General features: G+C 38.4%; 1 long non-coding RNA gene across 1 annotated transcript; it reads left to right on the forward strand.

Annotated features, from left to right (window-relative positions):
- The first annotated feature begins 208 nt into the window (after positions 1–208).
- LOC112992356 (uncharacterized) lies at positions 209–9,956 on the forward strand. Its single transcript, XR_003261508.2, has 4 exons — positions 209–377; positions 814–995; positions 7,360–7,481; positions 9,221–9,956. It is a non-coding gene; the product is annotated as an uncharacterized LOC112992356 (long non-coding RNA).
- Positions 9,957–10,402: the final 446 nt, after the last annotated feature.

Genomic DNA, 10,402 nt, shown 5'->3' on the forward strand with positions numbered 1-10,402 from the left:
GGAGGCGGGGCGGGGCTTATCACGGCAGAGGAGGGGCAGGATTGGGCGAGGGCGGGAAGAGGCGGGGCTTCGAGCCAAACCACCGGCCTGCGCCTCTCTCCTTTTGCGCGGAAGATTGACAGGCCCGCCGGCCACTCGGAAGACGGAAAGCAAAAGCACGGCGGGGAGACCCGCTGGTGGGCAGGGGAAGTGGCCAATGAGCGAGGCCCTGGGCGTGAGCGGTAGGAGGGGGTGGGGGTCGGGCCGCGGTGCCGGCGGTTGGTGCCGTTCCCGGCCGTTGCCCCCCTCAGCAGGGGTGGTGCGATGCTTGTGGCGCGGCTGGCGGCGGGCTCCTGGCCCCTTCCCCGCCCTCGATAGAAATCAGCACCGTAGTTACGGTATGTTTGCGTCACTCAGGCTGTGGGCGTTTCCTGTGTATCTGTATACAGATGCACATAGAAAGCATGGACAACAAAACCCCAGTCTTGATGGCTGTGAGCACTACTGTATAAATGTTATAAAACAGACCTGGTGCTAACACTTGTGCAAAAGCAAAACTGCTTAGTCACTTCCCTCACTCCCCGCTCAGGGGAGTGCAGCATTCAGGGAACTGAGATAACATGGGTCTGTGACTTTAAAGAAATAAAAGGATTATTTTTTCTCATTTGGAATGAGAAAGCTTCTAAAAAGAAGCTTTAAAAGTCTGTTTATTAAAAGCCTGTTTTATAACAACCATACATGGGGATAAGAAAGTGTGGAAGGTGTAAGTGCTCGGGCTTTTGCAAGATCCTGAGATTCTGATCGCTTACTTGCTTACCCGGGGCCATTTTCTAGGGGACATCTGGAACACTGTGGCTTTCTAGAACCTTCCAGAAACCCTTCCTTGCAGAACAAAGAATTGGAAACAATACACCAGAAAGAGACCTTAAGAAGTCATCTGCTCACTCGTCTTCCCAACAGTACATCACGCTGGTCTCAACAGACATTTGACCACTTTCTCCTAAAAACCTCCATGGGTAATCCGTGCTGTTGTTCTGTTATCCCTAACGTTAGAAAGATGTTGCTAATATGTAACTGTGATCTTGCAGCTTAAACCCACTGGTGATTGTCCTGCACACATGCTAACCATCCTGTCAGGTGCTATTCCACAGGCAGACCTCAGTGTCGCTCGTTCACAGAAATGCATGACCCCCCCCCCCCCGCCCTTATTACGTGGATGGAGTACTGATTCACTTCACAACAGCAGCTTCCTTAGGGTGATTCACCTGCTTTCCTTTAGCCTCCCACAGGGTAGAGACCTGGGACTATGCAGAGAGGTTTGAACCGTTTTGTGTGAAAAGTTTTCCCCCTGTAAAGGTGGTTTCATCAAAGAGCAGTGGACATTAATATTACAAGGTCTTGTCAGACACTTAAGAATTGCACTCTTAAAAGCAACTAATCAGAGTTTTTCATTACTATGATTCATAATTTGTTTTGTAGAATCTCTCTTCTAATTATATATCAACTTTAATATTCAAATGGACATATTCCACACACACTCATTTTGCTCCTGCCTTCCCCTGATTTTTCTAAAAAGGCTGTTGCAACGTAACAACTTGTAGAGACTTATTTTTGTATGAAAAAGCTCTAGGAAAAAGCTGGAAGGGCTTTTTCCAGTTATGACTTAAAAAATGCAATTCATTAGCCTTTAATTTGACACAATATATTCTAGAATTTAACTGAAGAACATAAGGCAAGAGAGAAAACTGTAGTCTCCCACATCTCAGAAGTTAAAAGTGCATCTGTTTGGGGTGGTTAGAATTCCAGACAATTATTCTAGGCTGCAGTGGTGAAGAAAGTGGGTAACTGCTACATGTAAAATGTGTTTGTACTACTAATCATTAAGAACAACACAGACATACCGTGGGGTATGTCAAGTACATAAAATAGGAAAGGAATGTTGCAGCTCGAACTTCATAGTGACACTGTGATGTACCTGCGTTAATGCTGTTCCAAGAGAGGCAAAAAGGACTTCCAGTGTTTAATCCCAGATTGAGCTCTATTGCCTTCACGGAATCTTTTGGAAATTCCTGTGCACTCAGTAAAATAACAGAGCTTGCCAGATACCAGGCCTCTTGATTTTTCAAAGCTTTTTGTTTTGAAAAAGTACCTTATCACAAAGTTTACAAGAACAAGATACTTAATTCCCTGTGAAATTTCAACTTTCATTTTCATATTCATTGTCTTGCACTGAGATTTCAACTGCTGTTTCCAGAAGCCTATAAAATTTCATTTATGCAGTGTTCTTCTGAGGAAAATATTCTTCCTTGCCATGTTAAAATATTTAATCATTAGATGTTTTTAAATAAAGAACCTGCACAGAAGAAAAAAAAACACATATGTAACTTCATCACTTACGGCTTTTTACAGTTCAGATTTCCCTTAACAGCTTAAAATCTCTGCTCTTCCAGTTTGTTAAAAACTTTGTTCTTTTCACACTTACATGGAAGAAATAACCATATGACTCCTCCTTCCATCCAGTATTTTAAACTTATATACTGTTCTAAATATTGCTTTTTTCTCTCTCATGACTCAAACCAGTGAAAGCTCACTTGGAATGACTGCTCTCACTACAGCCTCTCCATCACCATCCTTTCAAATTTCTGCTTTTCAAATGCTGTAAGTCTTAGTTCATGTTCATCAGAGGATCTAAACACCTAAAAATAGAATTAAACAGGAAGTAATATAAGCTGCTGCCACAAGTTAATTCCTTCCTATGGGTCCTCTAAATTCTGTTTGATTTCTAACTTTTAGCTAAAGTCTTTTTTGTTGTAGACTGTGTTTGCAGTCTGTGATATGCAAACCACTGCAACACAGTAAACTACAGACTGATGAGCCAGCTCTCAGCCCTGTGTGGAGAGGCAGTAAAGGGGGATCTGTGCCTGACTGCTGTAAATGCCTGCCTACAAACAGGAAAACAGCAAACTGGATATTTTTCATTTGTTCTAAAATCCATGCAGTTTGGCAGCACACACTGTTCGTGAAGGAGAGAGCCTTACCTGACTGGGCTGAGCAGTGTGTGTTGCAGATTAGGGTTGAGGTATGTTTATAGATTCCAAAATTTTAAGACCACAAAGAGCCTTTTACAGTCTTCCTCTCAATGTAGAGACCCCAATAATGTGTGTTAACTCCATGTGAGAGACAGGTGGGACTTACCTTCTCCTGTGCATGAACGTGGCCCAGCAAAGGGACAGGAGCTCATGCTATTGCCAGTGTAGTACCACCACTGCTGACAATGGTGGCGAAAAGCATGCCCAGTTTGAGAATCCCTGTGTACATCATCATCATGTATCATACAACATTAAGCAGTTGATAGAATGTCGTTACTAAAGTAAAAAAGCAAAAACAGGCTTTGGCTACTTATTTCATCTGATCCATAGACAAACATCCTACTTCTTTCTCTCCACAATCCCGGAACTGTTGGTTCAGCTGCCTTCTTGGCAGTTTGCTATTCCCAGTTTTTCTCCAAGAGAACTCCCTACAAACTGGGGATATTCTTAGTTGTGGGAGAGAGGTGGAAATGTGCTGTGCTCTGGCTGATGCCTTCCAAACTAATAGACCGTAAAAAATGGTCCAGCTTTTAAAAGGTGGCAGAAATCACATTTACATGAAAAAAGAAGAAAGGGGACATGCCTATCTTCATTGGGGCCATGCCTCAACTGTATCGAAATCTATTTCAGTACAACTGGGGAATAAAGCCATTAAAGTGCATAATGGAAAAACAATGACGTGTCAAGTGAAAGGACTGAAAAGACTACATCATGAGAATCACCTGCTGAGGTACAGAAACACTGTGGCACTTCAGCAAAACGTTAGCATTCTCAAGTTTAAGAGACTGTGATGTGAACGTTGATCTAAGGCTGCAGCGTGTAGAGAGAGGATTTTGTTTATTTTAAGCATTAAATCATGTACCCAATTCAGTCAATGGGAATCACTGTCATTTATCTAGGTGGCTGAGGACTGTACCCTAATTCATCAGAAGTTATATATTTTTCATTTACCTAAAAATGACAGTGGAAGCTCAAAATTTAGGCAAAAGAAAAATATAAAGACTTGTGCAAAAAATGTATTTTAAAAGGTTTTCCCACTTTAAAATCTCTTTCGAAGTTAAGCTTCCCAGTAACTGTTGAAAATGGAACTACATTCTTGTGTTAGGATGCTTATAAATCAGTGTGTTGATTTTATTATGAAGCTACTAATTTAATTTAATCTATGATTCCAAGTGTAATTAATTTAGTTTAAAGCTGATCTAAACTTTAAAAACAGAGTTTTCATTGATGACTATATTTTAAAGGCTTTTTTTTCTGTTAAAAACAAAGTAGCATTTTCTTTTCAGTAGTATGTACTTCCTTATGTTCTCTTTACCCAATTTTCCATTTTCAATATGCTTCAGAAATGTATTCATAACTCTGGCTGCAAGTTGAATTAAAAATCAAGCAGAAATACTGCTTAATCTTCTATGATATAAACATATGCAATATTTTTCAGGCACTCTGCATCTTTGTGTGTATTTCTCTCTCTTAATGTAATAGGGAATCCAAATAAACCATTTATGTGTTTCAAGCTATTCTGAAATATTTCCACTTTCCTAACAGCAATTAGTTAAGTTTCGGGGTTTTTTAAATGCTGCATTTGCTAAGACATCACAAACTATACTATAAATTGTACTTGTTTCTTGTGCCAAATGCTAAAAGATTCAGGAACTGGCATCATCAGAATTTGTAGTACTCTCTAATCCTTTGCCTTGACAAGAAGCAATGATTAGTCCAGTGCCCAATCTAGATTTTTATCATTCTTACACCCCAATGCCCTGCCCTCAAATCCTGTTATCTCTCTATTAATTTCATGAACTGTTCAGATTCTGCCTGACAAAATCAATAGTGAATTAGTCACAAGAGTACTAATTCTCAGTACACAAAGAGTACTATTAAAGCTGCTGCTGCTGTCCAAAATGTACATTTTCCAACCACTGCTCTAACTGCTGTTCCTCAATAACCGATGCACCCACTCTGCCCCCTAATCATTTCCAGAATAGGTTACATGAACAACAAAGCAGAAAAGCAAGGTCTATTAGAAGCAGCTGGGAAAAGTGCAAAAGAAAATTTTTTTTTGTTTAGACACTTCTGCCTCTCTCTCATCATCTCTTAGAGCTCTCGCCCTTTCTCACATTGGCAGATGATGGCCTCCAGTGTTTTTCAAAGACATCCCACCACTGTCTGCATTCTGTCTGCTTCCCATGAAACTTTTTCAGTCTGAGAGATGAAACAAAATGTTTCATAATAGCACTAAGTTACTTTGCATATTGTATTAATATGGTCAGAAGTCACCACATATAGCAGGAGAGCATTTAAATGGAAAGTATGTGGGGGATGAGAACTGTATGCAGATGAGGGGAATCATTAATTAGATTGCTGAGAGAATCGCAGCAGCTCTTTCCCAAAGCCTGTTATTTTTCATTTAATATCATATAAAGTGTTCAAGAATATCCTGTTACTTATTGAGACATCACATATTCTTTAGTCTCTGCAAGCCAAATTTACTGCACACATCAAGGGCTTCCTCCATTTCAACACCTAAGCTAACTGTGTGCTACCTTTCTTTAGGAATCCTCTGAACTCTGTATTTGCCATTCATTCTGTATATACCCTAATTTTGACTACCAGAAGTGACAAGGGTTCATTCTCCTCCTCTGCAAAGCCTGTCATCCAGCCTTTCCTCTCACATACCTAGAGCTATGTCCTTTCTGTACCTTATTCACCTTCTGGGAGCCATTTTCCAGCCTGGTTCTAGCGAGTGTGAGTACATTTACATTTTGCCCTTTCTATCAAACAGTTCTTTGATTAATGGACAATTACAAAGGTGCTTGAGTGTCACAGTGCTAAACAGGCAAAACAGATTCTACAGGTTTTCCATTTTCCCCTTTCTGGCTTTCTAGTTGTCCTCCCAATCAATAGCATTCTGCCATTTTTCCTGAAATTGGGGAATTGAGCAGATGCAGTGCTAAACGATAAAATTATGGCTCTGCAGCCTAGACCAAATATTTTTTTGTACAGGAGAATCTACAGACTCAGGTGAATATTGGTGTCCCACTATACTGGCTTCTATGAAAATGGATGGGAACACATATTTGTCACTAAAATATTTAAGACAAGCAAAACATATCCATCATCACCTAAGTTTTGCTTTCCTGTTAGAATTAACTAGTTTTACAGTACTTTAGTTCATATTCAGATTTGGGTTGATCTTATTTGGTTTTCCACATATAAATATTGCACTAGACAGATCACTGCTTTTTATGTTTTCTCTGAGACCAGAGATTAATCAATTATATTTCACAAATAGTAAATCAGGGCAGACTGTGGCCCTAAAAAAGAACTTTGCTGCTAACCTGCATTCAAAAGGAGCATATTTATGTTTGTATTTATGCTACCGATTGCTTAGAGTTTCTTCCAACACATATGAATTAGAAAGCTTCAAGCTTTATTTTATTTGAACATTAACCCTAAAGAAGCTCAATGTATTTTTTGAGATCAGAGTATTAAATTTCAGAAGAAGTGCTTCACATGGATTTGAAGAAAAAAAAGATTTCCTGCTCCATCCAAAAATAGAAACTGTTCATGTTGTCAGAGCATAAGGGAAGAGATATTAATTGCTTTGCTCCCTTAACCTCATTGTCTTTTAATTTAATTCAATAAAAGTCTGTTTGTGAAGGCTCACTGTGTTCTCTGCATTACTGCTATTACATAAATTTATCATGGAGTTCACTAATGGTGTGCTGAAAACATGGCTATTTCCACAGAACTTCTTCATTCACAATAATTAATAGTATAGCCATTATAATGATAAGCACAAGAGATGATGATTACTGTGACAAGATCAAGGATGTTTTTATGAACTGCCTTTCTATGAAAAACCTTGAGTTTGTCACCCATAAATTCTGGCAGTTGCTATATAACAAATTAGATTGTGTGGGAAGAGGTAGAGAGAGAAGTATAATGTGAGCTTTTTACAAACAGATTGCCACACACAAATATGTAGACATCCATAAAGAAACCAATATATTTGTGGATTTTTTCCAAGAATTTAGACATTATTTTAAGCAACAAAATCCAGAGAGAATTTATCAGTCCAAAAATGAATAACAGATTTCTACTTCTATGGGTCATATTCTATCCTCAGTTATATCCTGTATCAAAAGGTTGTAAAGGTAAAATCTGTCTTGATTTATATTCTTATATGAGGAAATGAGGCATTGGCATGTAACTGGGTTGAGGCAGCGAATGTATCCGTGAATTGACTAGCTCATATATTACTTAATTTTTCCTCTTTTGCTTTCTGAAGGCAAAGATGTATCACTACCCAGAGGTATCATTGCATGCATCCTATTTTCATCTGAAAAAAATGTTCACCCTTTGCAGAACTTCCATGGATGAATTCCCCATCCTGCTAAGAAAATTAATTTGGTAAGATTTATTGTAAGTGCTTTGTATTCATAGCATCTGAAGAAATGCTAACAAAAAGGTAACATCAGACTGACTTAAAGACACTTTGAGGGAAGCCCTCAGCATCTTTGCAAACAAGCCCTTGGCCAACAGGCCACAGCTACCTTATTATTTGTCCAAAGGACATGAAACATTCAATGCCCAACAAATAATAAGAACAGAGCAACCATATGTGATACCCCCCAGACGTACTCACCCAGGCTCTGGTTACTTCCAGCTCTGAGGGTTTCCTTGGCTTTTTCTATTTAGAAACCCTCAATGGATTTCTCTTACTAGTCCAGGCTCCACTTGAATTAACATCACATTTTTGTATTCACAACATCTTCCAGTGTGGAGTTCCACCGACAAGTTACTCATGGTGTGAGGAATTTTGCTTGCTTTGAACTTGGCTCCTACTACCCTTGGTCCTTGTGTTAAAAGAGCTGCTGAATTTATTGATCCTTCTATGCCACTGATGATTTTGCAGGACTCTGCCACAGCGCTTCCTAACCTGTCTCTTTTTTCCAGACAGAAAAATACTATCTTACTTCATTGTTCCTTGTAAAGAAGCTGTTCCATGCTTCGGTCATCCCTGTTGCGCTTCTCTGAACCTTTTCTAATATAACTTTTCCTGAGAAAATGGGATCAGAACTTTACATACTATTCAAGGTGTGGGAGAACGACGGCTATTTTAAATGGCATAGCAATCTATATTTTATTTCATATTACTTTCAAAATAACTCCTAATACCTGATTTGCTTTTTTGACTACGACAAAGTATTAAGCTGAAATTTTGCACAGATGTTCTATAACCTAGGGTCCAGCTCCTGAACAGTTACGATTGTTTTATATGTGAAGCTAGTATTGTTATTCCCCACGTCCATCATTTTACCTTTGTCTATCTTGAAGTTCATCTGCCATTTCGCCTGTTACGTCACTCAGTCTCCTAAGGTGCTGTGTTGTCCAGGAAGTTTTATCATTAGATCAGCTAAAAAAACATATCAATATACATTTTTTTACATTTAACACATACAGCAGACTTGGATTTGTAGTTTTATCTTTTGTCTTCATAAGATGAAAACAATTTTTCATAAAATGAAAAAGTGAATGACAAGACATTTATCCTAAGAAAATTGGAAATTCCCTCATACTAAGATTGGTACAGTACATTAGGAAGCCAACATACCACTGAAGAATTATCTTCTTTGTGCATCTGACTCCAAAAAATACAGGCAATTTACTCCTTTCAAAAAACACTGCATTGAAGTTAATTGTTTCCATTCAAACTGGCCATAAGTCCATATCTCTGTTTTTCCACATGGCAGGAGAATACACTGCAATGTTGCTTTAGATAGAATCAGCACTGCTTAAAGGCTTTTAATCCCATTTCCATTGCATATCATAAGCTGCAAACAAGACTATGAACGTCCAGTTCATGGACAGTATTACATAGAAGCTAGCGAATGTGATGTGGCTCTGCAAGTCTTTTGAAGTCCTTGAACAGATAAAAACTTGAGGAAAAATCAAAATGAGTGTTCGGAAAGAGCAAATGATGCTTGCAAACATTTTCTGCCAGTGGGGTGAGGAGGGAGGAAGGAAAACCTTTAAAGGCTCTAGATCAACATCCTTTCATTTTAAGGAAAGCGGGACTTTTCTGTTCCTCCTCTAGTTGATAAAACTGTGTCAGTAGGAAATGTGTATGTTCTACTTCTTTCCTCCAGAATGGGAAACACCAGAAGGGAAAAGTGTTTGGATCTGAGTTACCAATGCACAGCTGAAAATTCACAAAATCTCAACAAGCAACAATATGAATGGCTGAGGAAGCTAGACTGGATGTTGAGCACTCCTGAATTAAATAAAAGGAGCTGTCCTTATGGCTGAACTATCCCTCCAGATCACAGAAGAAAGGTCTGGAGCTTTTCTTTAGGGAGAACAAAAGAGATGTCACAGGGAAAAGAAGAATGGAATGACTTGAAAGGACCACCGCAAGCTTTGAAAAGGTGTCTTGAGATAGCATCCTTCTATTTTATTCTTTTCTTTTCTTTCCACTGTGCATTTGTGTGGTTTTCTCCTGGGATATAACATCTTCCAAATTATATGAGTTCTTCTGATCCATTTTATGACTGCTTATGCCTAACACAAATCCTGTAGAAATAATTTCACATTTTTCCTTCCAGTTGTACTTTTAGTAACATTTATAATTATCTGCCAATAATCCTATATTTTTCAGCAATATCAATTTAAATGTGCTGAGTTATCTTTCCACTGTAATTTCTCCACTGCTGTTTCTATTGCAGCAATTTCATGGACTAGAGCATTGTAGAGCTATAATTTGGAATATATATAAAATTTATTGCGAGTTCCCATCAAGTCATAGGCTGTAGCACTGCTTGTGGTACACACTATTATTTCATTGTATTCTTTCATTTCTGCTTGAAATGTGAAAGATTCTTTTCATTTTCCATTTATCCCAATAGCTTTATTTCTGCCATTATTATTCAAATGATACAACTTTTATATATTGTATACAAATTCCATTTCCTCCAAGTGAACAGGAACAAAATTATCTATTATTTCACTGGTTATGTGCCTCTTATTTTTTCTCTGGCAAAGCTGACATAAATGGAACCATACGAATTTGTGGAAATTATGAAGTCTTTCCCCATTGCTATTATTCCGTTAATATACTATCCGTTCTCAGAGAGATCACTATAAAAATTTTATAGCAGCTTTTAGTAAGCTACTTTCTCAGTTGTTTAGATCATTGTAAGCAAATTTTTTTTCAGCTAAGTAATTACAGCAACTGGAAATGTTTTTTGTGTCCACACACAATATTATCAGAACTAAATGATGTTGCCTACCAGTGTATTTTTAATATTCAGCCACAGGAAAAAGAACCGAAC

Source organism: Dromaius novaehollandiae, chromosome W (genome assembly GCF_036370855.1).
Source record: "Dromaius novaehollandiae isolate bDroNov1 chromosome W, bDroNov1.hap1, whole genome shotgun sequence".
NCBI lineage: Eukaryota > Metazoa > Chordata > Aves > Casuariiformes > Dromaiidae > Dromaius > Dromaius novaehollandiae.